We start from the raw sequence: 15,806 nt of genomic DNA, 5'->3' as shown, positions 1-15,806 counted from the left end.
ATCAGATCTCGGAGCTATCTAGTCTTCAGGCATTGCAATTTCCAGAAATGGTCCTTGATGCCATTCAGACTTTGGTCCTCAAGGCTATTGCAGGCATTCTCTCAGCTATAACATGCAGGGTTACCTACTTAGAAGTCTAAAATGCTGATGCACCTGATATTCACGACTCAAGGCAAATGGACCAACAGAGCTGTCTAGGTGTTTCAATTTCCAGTAATGGTCCTTGAGGCTGTTGTAGGAATTCTATCAGGTATGACAAGCAGGGCTAGCTACCTAGAATGGCTAAATGGCTAGATGGAACTGATACTCGCGTGACACTCAAGGCAAATGGATCAACTTTCATAAATGCCCTTTGTACGCGTCAACCAAATCATCTAATTGCTGCTTCACAATGGTGGGACTTGTAGTAGTAAATCTGGGTGTAATGCCCCGTGTGAATCAATGTAAGCAGGAATCCAGGTGTGGCATCCACATTATAGGGAGGAATGCTGGCCTGTGTTACCATGCAATACTAAGTGCTAACCAACTCTCATTAACCTGTGCAATTCCACCTATTTGCTTATTGGAGGCTTGAAATGGAAACACCTATGTTTTGTGTCAGACCAAAGTTCTGACAACCCACATCTTTTCATTATGTAGTATAATTGATGACTTTTAAGGTTATCATGAGCATCATGGCAAGAAGGGTGGATATCCATCCTTCATTACATTATGCGGGAGTTTAAAATAGTATTCACAAGCTGGATAATAAGCAATTGGACATAAACCATTGGTAACTCTCCAGGTTGTTGTTGTTATTGGATTTTAGGAGAAGCAACTAAGGTCATGTTGCTTCACACACATTGTAAATTGTTCGGCGGTCGATTTTCTGTTTCTTGGCAAAAAAACCTGTTTGCGGGAGGAAAAAACCACGCTACATTGCCTGTGGCCTACTAACACAGCCATGGTGTGAAAGACCCATAAAAATTCCTCCCATCATAGACAGGATTCAAACTCATCTTTTCCACCCAGTGGGGGGCAGGGGAGGATAGTGATCCTACCAACTGTGCTACTCACGAGGGCAACATTCTAGTAGGCCTCACGATCAGCTGGTGTATATCTCTGGCAGATAGTGATTGGAGGGAGCCAAAATGGTGTATGTCTGCAGGGAAGGGGGTATTGTCGAGGCCAGGTTATATATAAAGATGCTGGGTGTTATTGCCATGTGTATGCCATATCCAAAACTTTCGTTACATTATACATATTCTCTTCACCTTTTTTTAACCGAGAACATCATCAATAATCAAACTAATAGCAGGAACTTATCTGCAATCTAAACCTCTCAAATATTTCGCTCATTTCAAAAATGTTCGTGGTCTTTGTTCCAATCTCAATGATGACCATTTTCAGTTACATTCTGCCTAACCCAACATACTTTTTCTAAAGAATACCAATTATCGGTTGATTCAACTACTGCTCAACTCAGCTGTCCTATTTATTCACTTAGATTCCTTTTGCTTAAAATTGGTACATATGCATGTCTGCATAAGTACCAATATTCCATGTTAGAGAGTTAGTAATTTGTAAGCTCCTCTTTTTGATCTTCTCTGGCTTAAAACCTGTCTACGCCATCTGTTGCCTCTATTGTTTGCCAAACTATACTAATCATTTCAAACTCTTTAACTTGTTCTCTTTAAAACTTGACTCTTCTAACAGCGAGATAATTTTCCTTGGAGATTTAAATGTTAAAAACTCCAGGTGGCTTCTGTTTTTTACTCAAACAGAATCAAATTGGCAAGATGGTGGGGCTATTATAAGTAGTACTGACTTTGCACAGCTTGTTCATTTACCTATGAGAATAACAATCTCAAGCAGAACATGGTTGAGGTGAGAGATGCTCTAGCCACCTCAGTTCACAACTTGGTGATGGTCTCCACTTTGGAATTTTCTTGTTTTCCTTGGTTGTATTTAATAACTGTTTTAAATCGCCTGATGTAAGTGTTTGCTCAGATCATATCAGTGGAATTATTCTTGTAGGGATATAAAATATTTAAGGGCAAATGCCTCATGCTACGAGATAGAATGACTAACATATAGTTTAGTGCAAAAGCTCCATTTTAACGTTGCCATCTACCAAAGTAGTTAAATTAATTAATTAAATTGGCATCATTTTGATTATATCTCATATTGTGAATGCCTCCACAACAAGTTGCCATGGTATTGTAGTATCTTGAATAAGTAACACTTCACCAGTGAAGAAGACTACTGTTACTTACTCTCAGCGGATACCACCACCCAGACGGCACTTTTTGAAAGCTTGTTGGCTTCTCCTAAGTGGGTGGGCAGGTACCCTGGTGTTGCAATAATGACAATTCAGTTATGAATTGTCATTATTGCAACTTTAATCAGGATCTCTCATAACAATTGTCATTATTATGAGAGATACCTGATGGTGTGCAGTGATATAGACTATAAAATATTTAAGGGCCTCATGCTATGAGGTAGAATGACAAAAGCATCATTTTAACTGCTTTAAAATGATGCTTTTGCACTAACCTATATGTTAGTCATTCTACCTCGTAGCATGAGGGCTTTGCCCTTAAATATTTTATAGTCTATGTCACAGCACACCATCAGACATCTCTCATATGATCTGATTATCAGTAATGATTCTTCATGCATTAAGAATCTGCAGATAAAGGAACCACTAGATGGCAGTGATCACCGTGTGCTGAAGTGGGATTTATTCAAAGAGGTAACTACCATCAGAGGTAAAGGGAAGGGTTTTTGTTTTCGTAAAAAGGGCTACGATGGTCTGAGACAGTATTTAAATTCTATACAGTGGGACCAACTGATGATGTTACCAACAGCAAAGTCATAATAGGAAGCATTCAAAGAACTTATCTTGGAAGCTACTAGGCTTTACATACCAACTAGGATATATTGTTCAAGGTTTAGGCCTAAATGGATGTCAGATGAACTAATGAGACATATGACAGAGAAGAAAAATGCATGGGATACATATTAATTAGCATGTGACACAGAAGCCTATGATAGATATAAGCTGGTCTATAACCAAGTTACAAAGGAGGTTAGGCAGGCGAAGGCAGATTACGAGAAATCTTTGGCAAAAGATACAAAGAAAAACAGCAAAGAGTTCTTTACTTATGTAAACTCTAGAAGGAAGGGGATTAATCAGATTGGTCCACTTGATATTGATGGTTCAACAGTTGATGATCTTGCTCAGGTAGCTAACAAACTAAATGAATATTTTGCATCGACATTCACACGTGAGGAGTTATTCAGTGAGGGGAATGCCAGAGGTGTATTCAACTCTGGCAGTAAGCTAGATAATCTTGTAATAACTGAGAGTAAAGTGTTGAAGATAAACATAAGAAAGGCACCTAGGGTGAATGGGATCTATCCACTATATTAAAGGAGGCAGCAAAGGAAGTAAGCAAACCCTTAGCCATAATTATGAGAGCTTCCTTGGACTCAAGGGAGGTACCCATAGACTGGAGATGTGCAAATGTGACCCCAAATCACAAAGGAGGATCAAAGGCTGACACAAGTAATTATAGACCTGTGAGTTTAACTTCTGTTCCAGAAAAATTAATGGAGGCACTGATTAAAGAAGCACTGCAGGATCACCTAGACAAGACTTCAGTTATAGTTCGGACACAGCATGGTTTTGTTAAGGGAAAGTCTTGCCTGAACAATTTGAATGGATACTATGATGCAGTCACAAAAGAACTGGATGCAGGGAATAACTTTGATATTATATATTTGGATCTTAGAAAGGCTTTTGATACTGTTGCACATGGAAGACTGCTGCACAAATTGCTGCTATGGATAAAGGGATGGGTGAGGAGGAGAAGACAGAGAGTAGTAATCAATGGACACTGCTCATCGTGGACTAATGTTATTAGTGGAGTCCCTCAGGGTTCAGTGTTGGGTCCATTGTTGTTTTCTGTATTTATAAAAGATATTGATGATGGTATATCAAGCTTAATGTCCAAGTTTGCAGATGATACAGAGGTTGGCAGGGTTGTTAAGGACACTACTGATGCTATGCTGCTGCAACAGGATCTGGAAAGGTTGAGCAGATGGGCTGAGAGGTGGCAAATGAAGTTTAACATTGACAAATGTAAAGTACTACATATGGGAAACAGCAATCCCGGAGCAACGTATCAACTCTGTGGTACTACACTGACAATGGTAGAGAATGAAAAGGGCCTGGGGGTAATTGTGCAGGCAGATATGAAGTTCTCTGAGCAGTGCAGACGGGTTGCAAGAGTAACTCATGGTGTCTTGTCAACGATATACAGGAATTTTTCTAGCAGGGATAAGTAGGTGATTATTCCCTTATATAAGGCAATGGCAGGCCACACCTTAAGTACTGTATACAGGTCTGGAGGCCTCATTTCAAGAAGGATGTAGAGCTGCTGGAATGAGTACAAAGAAGGGCAACAAGATTAGTGAATTTAACAAAGGGTTGCTCACGAAGAAAGGCTTAAGTTTTGCAAATTACAGTGTCTGGAGAATAGGCACATGTGAGGTGATATGATAGAGGTGTAAAAAGTCTTGAATGGTTTGAGCATGCTCAATGCCGACGGGATTCTTCCTTTTGCTCAGAATAATCACCTGAGAGGGCATAAATTCAAATTGAGGAAAGACAGACGTACGATAGATGTGCGGAAATTTGCTTTTAGCCAGCGGGCAGTTGGTTGGTGGAACAGACTTCCATCCCTTGTTGTGGAGGTTGATAGGCTAAATAAATTTAAGGCTCAGCTGGACAGGTATTCTGAATGAATGGAGGGGTGAAATGGGAGTAGTTTTTTTTTTTTTTTTTCTTTGGTTGATGCTGCATAAGCTTGCTTTCTTGCATCATATGCCCCCACTAATGCTAATGCTAATATTTTGAAGTTATACTTCATAACTGGGTTGTTATTCTACAGGGATGGGATACACTTAAATAGAAAGGGTGCAAGAATTTTTGCTGATGCTGTCGAGGCAGTGTTAGGTGGGTCGGAAAACTGCTAGTTGGGGGGGGATACAAGGACTAATAGATTAACAGTAGCCAGTGGCAGAGGTGGAAGTGATTCTTGCACTGCTTCTATTGAAATGAGCAGAAGTCTGAAAAACAGGATGCAGGATATTTCAGAGACTGCTGGTAGTCATTGCGGTACAAGTAAACACATGGGTTGTGTTAGGGTAGCTAAGAATAGAAACAGGTGCATGTATACCTGCGTGTACACCAATGCTAGGAGTTTGGTAAATAAATTTGATGAATTTGAGGTATTGCTCAAAACATCAAAGGCAGATATTGTTGGGATATCAGAGACGTGGTGTCACACAGATATAAGTAATGCGGAACTGGAATTTGGGGAATACAATGTGTATAGAAAGGATAGACAGGACAGGAGGGGAGGAGGGGTTATGCTATTAATTAAGAAACACATAAAGTCCAAGGAAGTGAAGCCAGTCGACATCGATGGACAGGGCAGCGTCGAGTCAGTTTGGTGTGACATAAGCATAGGGAAATCAAAATTGAGAGTAGGAGTGTGCTATAGGCCTAATGACTCTGATGAGTATAATAAGATATTGTACAGGGAAATAGAGTGGGCCAGTAAATCAGAGAGTCTTATAATGGGGGACTTTAATTTCCCAGATATTGACTGGAATTTGTGGGTTGGTCACTCGCACACTAGCAAGGCTTTTGTGGATTTATTGGATGATTGTTTTCTACATCAGCATGTTCGTGAGGCAACGAGAGGGAGCAATACTCTTGATCTGATTATCAGTAGTGATTCCTCATGCATTAAGAACCTGCAGATAAATGAACCACTAGGTGGCAGTGATCACAGTGTGTTGAAGTGGGATTTACTCAAGGAGGTAACTACCATCAGAGGTAAAGGGAAGGGTTTTTGTTTTCGTAAAGGCGACTATGATGGTCTGAGACAGTATTTAAATTCTATACAGTGGGACCAAGTGATGATGTTACCAACAGCAAACTCAAAATGGGAAGCATTCAAGGAACTAATCTTGGAGGCTACCAGGCTTTACATACCAACTAAGAAATATTGTTCAAGGTTTAGGCCTAAATGGTTGTCAGATGAACTAATGAGACATGTGGCAGAGAAGAAAAATGCATGGGATACATACAAATTAATGGGTGACATGGAAGCCTATGATAGATATAAGTTGGTCTGTAACCAAGTCACAAAGGAGATTAGGCAGGCAAAGGCAGACTATGAAAAATCCTTGGCAAAGGATGCAAAGAAAAACAGAAAAGAGTTCTTTACATACTTGAACTCGAAAAGGAAAGGGATGAATCAGATTGGTCCACTGGATATTGATGGTTCAACAGTTGAGGATCCTGCTCAGGTGGCTAACAATCTAAACGAGTATTTTGCATCTACATTCACGCATGAGGAGTTATTCAGGAAGGAGAATGATGTAGGTAAAGTAAACATTGGCAGTGAGCTGGATGATTTTGTAATAACTGAGAGGAAAGTGGAGGAGAGATTGTTGGGGATAAACATAAAAAAGGCACCTGGGGTGGATGGGATCTATCCAGTTATATTAAAGGAGGCAGCAAAGGAAGTAAGCAAACCCTTAGCCATAATTATGAGAGCTTCCTTGGACTCAAGGGAGGTACCTATGGACTGGAGATGTGCAAATGTGACCCCAATTCACAAAGGAGGTTCAAAGGCTGACACAAGTAATTATAGACCTGTTAGTTTAACTTCTGTTCCAGGTAAATTAATGGAGGCACTGGTTAAAGAAGCACTGCAGGATCATCTAGACAAGAATTCAGTTATAGCTCAGACGCAGCATGGTTTTGTTAAGGGCAGGTCTTGCCTGACCAATTTGATTGGATACTATGATGTAGTCACAAAAGAACTGGATGCAGGGAATAACTTTGATATTATATATTTGGATCTTAGAAAGGCTTTTGATACTGTTGCACATGGAAGACTGCTGCACAAATTGGAGCAGTGTGGCATTGGAGGCAAATTGCTGCTATGGATAAGGGGATGGTTGAGTGGCAGAAGACAGAGAGTGGTAATCAATGGACACTGCTCAACGTGGACTAATGTTATTAGTGGAGTTCCTCAAGGTTCAGTGTTGGGTCCGTTGTTGTTTTCGGTGTTTATGAATGATATTGATGATGGGATATCAAGTTTAATGTCCAAGTTTGCAGATGATACAAAGGTTGGCAGGGTCGTTAAGGACAATACTGACGCTATGCTGCTGCAACAGGATCTGGACAGGTTGAACAGATGGGCTGAGAGGTGGCAAATGAGGTTTAACATCGACAAATGTAAAGTGCTGCATATGGGAAACAGTAACCCCAGAGCAATGTATCAACTCTGCGGTACTACACTGACAGTGGTGGAGAATGAAAAGGACCTGGGGGTAATTGTGCAGGCAGATATGAAGTTCTCTGAGCAGTGCAGACGAGCTGCAAGAGTAGCTCATGGTGTCTTGTCAATGATATACAGGAATTTTTCTAGCAGGGATAAGGAGGTGATTATTCCCTTGTATAAGGCAATGGTAAGGCCACATCTTGAGTACTGTATACAGGTCTGGAGGCCTCATTTCAAGAAGGATGTAGAGCTGCTGGAACGGGTACAGAGAAGGGCAACAAGATTAGTAAATGGAACAAAGGGTTGCTCTTACGAAGAAAGGCTTAAGTTTTGCAAATTACAGAGTCTGGAGACTAGGCACCGGCGAGGTGATCTGATAGAGGTGTATAAGGCTTTGAATGGTTTGAGCATGCTCAATGCCAATGGGATTCTTCATCTTTCTCAGAATAATCACCTCAGAGGGCATAAATTCAAATTGAGGAAGGACGGATGTCGGATAGATGTGCGGAAATTTGCCTTTGGCCAGCGGGTGGTTGGTTGGTGGAACCGACTTCCATCACTGGTTGTTGAAGTTGATAGCCTAAACAAATTTAAAGCTCAACTGGACAGGTATTTCGAACGAACGGAGGGGTGAAATGGGAGTGGTTTTTTTTTTTTTTTTTGTTTTTTTTGGCTGATGCTGAATAAGCTTGCTTTCTTGCATCATATGCCTCTGCTAATGCTAATGCTAATGTTATTATTGCAACACCAGGGTACCTGTAGGGAGAAGTCAACAAGCTTTGAAACGGTACCTCTGGCTGGTGGTATCCACTGAGAATAAGTAACAGTAGTCTTTTCCACTGGTGAAGTGTTACTTATTCGAGGTACTACAATACCATGGCAACTCGTTGTGAAGGCATTCACAATATCAGATATAACCAAAACGATGCCAATTTAATTAATTAATTTAACTACTCTGGTAGATGGCTATATTAAAATGATGCTTTTGCACTAACCTATATGTTAGTTCTTGTAGGGATGAAATCCTTTATTCCACAGTCCACCTTAAAATCTCATTTTAACCTTGGTATTCCAATAAATAACATTGCCATTTTCTACTTTAATGTATCTAAATTCTTATTTTGATGTAAGAAAATTAAATATTTAAAAATGGTGTGTTTCACACATTATTTAAAAAGGAAATAAAAAATATTAATTCTAAAAATAAAAGAAAAAAAGAAAGTTATAGACACAAAATATAACACGAAATTAATAGTACATTCAATTTTCGAGGACAGACAACTATTAAGAGCAAGATTTAATTAAGTGCATACACGTATATTTCTGCTTATATATTACACACAGTTACAGAAATTATTTATTATTATTGGCATACAGTGCAAGGATTTGATTTTGATTTGATTTGGTTTTTTATGGCGCATTGGCAGCTAAGGCCATAATGCGCCAAGTCACAGTGCAAGGAAGCCTGAGGCTTATGCTGCACCAGCCAAAAAAAAAATTTCTGAATTACCCCGAGTGAGAGAGAGAGTGTCAGAAGTAGAAGGGAATCACGAAGAAAGAGAAGAATGATGATATCCAGCTCAGGACCATAGGTGTGCCAAGCCCATACTCACCAGATTCTACTTAATAGTTGTATTTTATTATTAATTTTATTATTTTATTAATTCTACAATACCATTATGAGGATGGCAATAAACCACAGAGCTGATTGATTTTGTGGTAACTAAGAAAGTGGAAGAGAAATTGTTGAGAAAATGTAACAAATATTTTGACAGGGAAATGTAAATAAGGCCTGCCATGGATTGGATCGATCCAATTATATTAAGGGAGGCAGCAAAAGGAGTAAACAAACCACTAGCCATAATCATAATGCATTCTTGAATTCAGGGGGGGGTCCCTATGGACTGGAGATGTGGGAATGTATCTCCAATTGACAAAGGATGATCAAAGGGTGACATGAGTAATTACAGGTATGTTAGCTTGACTTCTGTACCAGGTAAACAATCAAGTTACTTGATAAAGAATTAATGCAGTACTTTCTACGGGGAAATGCATTATACTGCCTTGACAGCATGGATTTGTTAAGAGATGTTCTTGTGTGATCAATCTGTTAGGTACTCACATCTGTGAGTATGGGCTTGGCATACCCAGGGTCCTGAGCTGGATATCATCATTCTTCTCTTTCTTGATGATTCCTTTCTACTTTTGACTCTCTCTCTCTCTCAGGGTAACTCGTGAATTTTTTTTTGCTGGTGCAGCATGAGCTTCAGGCGTCCTTGCACCATATGGCTAATAATAATAATAATAATAACAAATGAACTGGATGTATAAAATAACACTGATAAACAAAAGAATATCTTTTTTCTGTGAAACATATCAAAGTAAGTGAATCTGAAAGTATTGTTTTTTTTTGCTGATTTCAAATATCAAATCATTTGACCATCACCTACAGTTTTATACAAACATTAACAGCTAACACTAGAATATATATATATATTTTTAAAATGAACTTACTTTTTATCTTTAACTGAATTAGAATGTAGCTTCAGATGATATCCTGCTGTATTTTTCCTGTAGACCAGGGATTCTCAACAGGGAGATATTGCCCCTAAGGGGGCAAAAATTGGTTTTGGGGAGGGGGAGAAAATTATGAGTATTACAATGGTTTGTGACCCTCCAAAGTTCAACCCTACTCGACGACATCTTATTCCTTAATATTTAATTTTTCTCATTGGGTTTTCTTTTCCCGAGACAACTGATTTTTAACATATAGGTTTATTATATTAGAAGCGAGTGAGAAATTTTGATAAAAGGAAAATAGTGGGTGTCATTTAATTCAACCATCTTTGCCTTTCATCGGGATTAAATTCCTAAGTGCTTTCAGAGGTAATGTCTCCGCAATCCTTGGCCTTTGTGCCTTTCCGACAGCTGCGACCTTGGCAGCGGCATGGTGGGCATAGTTTATTTATTTATTCATTCTTTTGTTTCATTGGTCAATATATGAAGGATGGATGGGATCGGGAAATGTTTCAGTCTATTGTTTCTATTTTCTAAGAGACAATTGGTATTGATTTATTGTTTCCTTGTGGAAGTTGTTTATTTTTGATCCACAGTGCTTTTGTGAGCAATATGGGTTTATAAGAGTTATTATTTTTTATATTTTATTATTTAATTCTTTGTAGTTATTCAACCCGTCCCCAATCATGTCAAGTGCTGAAAATAAAAAGTGTCAACAGTATCTGAATGAATATCTAGCTTATGGTTTTATTGAAAGCCCATTTAACTCAAGATAGCCTATGTGTCTTATGTGTAATAGTTCTTTTTCAAATGAGGCTATGAAACCATCAAGACTTTTAGATCACTTAAAAAGGAAACATCCTGATAGAATTGGTAAACATATTGAATATTTAAAAAATTTAAAACTACTAACACTATTACTTCCTTATTTAAAAAGAACACAAACAAATGACGACGGAATGATTGCATCTTATAAAATTGCAGAAATCATTGCAAAAACTGAGACTGTTATATGGCCCGCATTAGAGACTGTTTTTTGATAATTTTAAAATGCCTTCTTTTTAATGCTTTTAAAATGCTGGAATGCATTTTAAAAGCATTGCCATTGAGCAGCGATTCAATTCGAAGGCGAATCGATGAGATGTCAGTTAACATGGAAGAGCAGCTAATTGACAAACTAGAAATGAGAAAATGTTCTATTCAGATTGATGAATCCATAGCTACTGACAATAAGGCCCTTCTAATGTCATATGTTTGTTATTTCAATGATGATTGTAAATTGCAAGAAGAGATGTTGTTTCTAAAATCTATAGAAACTGACTGTAATGGAGTATCCATTTTTGCTGCTGTAAAAACATGATTTGATGGAAAGCAAGTACCATTGGAAAATTTGGTATCCTGAGCCACTGATGGTGCTACCTCCTTTGTTGGAAGACAAAGGTTTTATAGCCCACCTAAAGGAAGTATGTCTCGAAGTTCTTGCAATACACTGCATTGTGCAGCGAGATCATCTGGTTGCAAAAAGTATTAGTCCAGTTCTTTTTCAATCTCTCAGTATAGTTATTAAAACCATCAATAAAATAAAGTCACAAAGCTGTTGATAATGAAGAACAGTATGTGAGGCTTCTTTTACATACAGAAGTCAGATGGCTTGCTAAAATAAACCGTCTAACAAGATTTGTAAACCTTTTCGATATGAAAATTTGTTTTTTAGAAAGGGGGAGACAGATTTAGCAATGGAGATCGGCAAACACAAAAAACAACATATACTATATGACTTGGATTTTTTGAAAACTTAATGAAGTATCACTTCAACTTCAAGGGAAATTAATTACAGTGATAGACTGCAAACGTGTATTAATAGCCTTCAGTGAAAAACTGCAAATATTTGAAAGCAATTTAATGAGAAAACAATTTCACAGTAGCAAGAGTTAGCTGAAATCAATGAATCGCTCACCCAGAATGATCTTAAGAATTATTCAGATCATTTGTATTCATTAAAAGGTGAAATGAAAAATAGATTTTCAGATTTATTTTCTTTTGAAGTGAAGCCATGGATGTTAGATCCAATTGGATGTGATGCCAGGTCTGCTAGTGAAGAAATTCAAGTACTCATTAAATTAAAATGTAACGAAGAATGCAAATAAATTCGAAAAGGATGGATGGCCGAGTTAGTTAACTTTATTTAACTAGTTAGTTAAATAAAGTTAACTAGTTAGTTAAATAAACTAATCTTCTTTATCCAACAATGTGGTCTGAAATAGCCAAAGTATTTCTTTGTTTTACGTCTTATGTGGTTGAAAGTTCAATAAATAAAATATTAACAAAGGAAAGAAACAGAATTGATTTATGTTCAAGAGGAGACAGAATTAAACTTACTAGCATCATACCGAACATTAAACTTTTAGCTAAGAAGCATCAGGCTCAGGTATCCCACTGAATAAAAAGAGTAAAGCATAAAGTATTTTCTTGTTTAAAATTTCATGGGGGACGATTAGGAAAGAAATTGTCTAAAAAAAGTCCTTTAGGGGGCGATAATTAAAAAAAAAGGTTGAGAAACACTGCTGTAGACCATCCCTCCTCAGCATCCAACAGTAATCAGCTAACATGCTTCGGCTCTACTTGCCCTGGTATCTCTTTTCCATTGTGGAAATAGTTCAATGTAAATGCTTCCCATGCTCATTACTGACAGCTCCTAAATTTTCTGGAAAGAATTCCAAATGTGAATTCAAGAATTGTATCTTTAAGGCCGTATTAGATGCCATAACTACATAGTCCTTGAGAAGCCCATTGACTATTTCTTGGTAATTTACAGCCTTAAAATTTCCCAAAAATTTTTTCAATAACTGTTTTAAGTGAGTTCCATGCAGTTTGTTCAGCTTAATTTTAACTATTTTTCAAAATGTTCATCTTTCATCAGTTTTCTTATTTGGGGTCCCACCAATATGCTCTTTTTTGATTTTGTTCTCACTGAGTCCAGTAAATTGCTCTCTCTCAGATAGAGAAAACCTCCTCCATTTTGATCCATTGCTTCGACAAAATTTTTCATTACACAAAGTATGCAATGGTGGTAATTAAACTTTTATCAGGAGTAACCAATGGTTTTTTGCAACATTTTCCTTAACTGGAACCAGTTCTTTTCTTTGAGGTAACTGTTTTTTAAACATAATGGTTGTTCTTATCTGTACTGTTCTACCACAAATAAAGCAGCAATATTAGTACAGGCAAGTTGTAGGCCTACTAAAAGAGCAACCACTTAAAGGTCACCAGAGGTACACCAAGAAAACTGCTAATACTTGATGCTTATCAAAAGAAGTTTCATGTTATCATAAGTTTCTTTCATTTGCACAGCATATGCTAAGGGATACTGATGATAATGTATTTCCATTATGGAGCAACACTGCTTTCAAACTTACTTTTTAAAAATTAATGAATAACTGCTATTCAGCTGGAATGCACATGTGTCCTAGAGGTTCCATTAAAGGATTTATATAACTGCAAGTAAACCAAATTGCCTTCTTAAGAAAATAAATGTATAAATGTTTGTTGATGTTTATGAAAATAACATATTTTGATATCCTCTTGAATCAGATTCCATCCTTTAAGCCTAGAAGCCTAATGTTCAGCTTGATTTTTAGATAAGTTCAGATCATGAACAAGATCATTTAGCTCCTCTCAAGAGATTAAGTGTGGGTTCAAGGATGAACATGTCTGTATATGTGGAGTCACTAACTTGCTGATTTTCTGTATGGCGATTCTAAGTCCCAACCATCAAACTCAAAATCATCTGGTTCTTCTTCTTCTTCAAACAGATTGTAAGTTTCTGGTGATTTTGGTACATGGTATTTTTGGATATTTTATAGGATGTTTAGATCTAGAGGTAATCCTTGAAATTTTTGCTAAACAAAAAGTCTCTGTAGAATTATCCTTTCCAAAAGATCCATTTAACCAGGCAGTAAGTAATTCAACACAACTGATTCGGCAGAAATGAGAACCCCAAAACTTCTCATGATCACCCACTTTACATCCAAAATAAAGTTTGCAAGCTTTTTTAACTAGATAAGTGAAGGTTTGTCGCTGTGATTCAAAAGTTAGCTCAACAAATATATAATAAAAGCTATTAGGTTGATCGATACATTTACGAGCCATCTTAAGTTGTAAATGCACAAAAACATTTAAAAAGTATACACAACATTTAAAGAAAAAGATCACACACAATAACGATCTTAACCAAGTGATATCTGGCACACAACAGAAAGAAAAGTCTACTCTGTGAAAGTAAGCGATATTATGTTAGGTCTGAACATGCCTAAGCCTGTAAGATCACAGAGCACAACCCTTTCCACAGATACATTCATTGTGTAAAACCACACACTATTACTATTTACTGTAATATTACTGTATTACAGTAGAGCATCAATTATCTGGAATAATTAATGTCAGTCCTCTTTTGGATAGCAAAATTTTCCAGATAATTGAACGTAAGGTTAAGGTAAAATTAAATAAATTCTGTTATAATGTATTAAGGCAGTGGTTCCAAAACTAGTGAGATTTACATCCCCCTTAAAAAAATCAAAACATGTTTGCGAACCCCTATATATACACTGATGAGCCAAAACATTATGACCACCTGCCTAATATGATGTCGGTCCTCTACATGCGGACAAAACAGCTTGTATCCGGTGAGGCATGGATGCTACAAGATTTCTAAATGTGTCTTGTGGTATCTGGTACCACCACGAAACCAACAGATCCTTCAACTCCTGTAAGATCCATGGTTGAGATGCCGCAGATCGAAGTTGCTGTTCCAAAACAAACTACAGATGCTCGATGGGATTGATGTCTGGGGAATTTGGAGGCCAGTGCAATGCCTGGAAGTCTTCCTCATGTTCCGCAAACCAGTCTCAAACAATCTGGGCAGTGTGGCATGGCGCATTATCCTGCTGAAAGATGGCACCACCAGAAGGGAAAACCGTTGCCATGAAAGGGTGTACCTGTTCAGCAATGATGTTTAGGTGTAAAGTGTGTTTAGGGTCTAACGGCACCAGGGGTTTCCCCATCTCCATGTAGTCTACATTGTCGTGTGTTACAGAACACTGTAAAGGCCAGAGATTTAAAAGTGTATGGATATTGTTGGATGTAGTGTCGTGTACCGTTGTTCATCTGGCCATTTAGTCGCTGGACCCCTACTGAGGCCCAACGTTGCCCACACTTAGCCCCATGGAGGCAAGCCAGGTACATCAGTATTTTTAAATAAGTACGTTGGCAGGTCCTGCCACCTAATTTCCTGGGATTTCAGTAGCTAGGACCATAAAAAAAAAAAAAGGTGTGCTAGAGGTTGGGTCAGTACAAAGGAGTTTTAAGTTATACAGTGTGGAATTAAGAATTTTGGGTGTAGGGCTAGGATAATTTTGACATGGGATGAACGCTAGCCCTTCTGTTGCCACGTACCAGAGCCTTCGCTCACCTTGGGCATTGATGAGCCGTGGTCATCCAACACCTTGCCGACGGTTAATGGGTTTCCCCTTCTCGGATCACTTTCAGTAGGTACTAACCATGGCTGACCATAAGCACCCCATCAGCCATATAGTTTAGGATATGCTCTGATCCAGTTGTCTGGCCATTACAATTTGGCCTTTGTCAAACTCGCTTAAGTCCGCTGCCATTCCGATCTGAAGAACAAGAGTAACACTGATTAACGGAGCTCAGTATCAGGTGTTTTTTATATAGTGGTGTCCCGACCCGTGCATGTGCCATACTTCACCTGCAGTTGCTTCAATTTGCATAATGACTCACTGGTCATAATGTTTTGGCTCATCAGTGTATATGCAGGTAACCCTCATAGTACAAAAAGGGGGGCTATGTCCCAAAAGCTGACAAAAATCTGCCATTTTTTTAGAACTACCGGAAACTTAATTTTTATAGTAGTAATAACTT

This window comes from Mastigoproctus giganteus, chromosome 13, assembly GCF_048544385.1.
Source record: "Mastigoproctus giganteus isolate SK-2022 chromosome 13, ASM4854438v1, whole genome shotgun sequence".
NCBI classification, from domain to species: Eukaryota; Metazoa; Arthropoda; class Arachnida; order Uropygi; family Thelyphonidae; genus Mastigoproctus; species Mastigoproctus giganteus.
Note: the sequence above shows the minus strand (reverse complement) of the source record.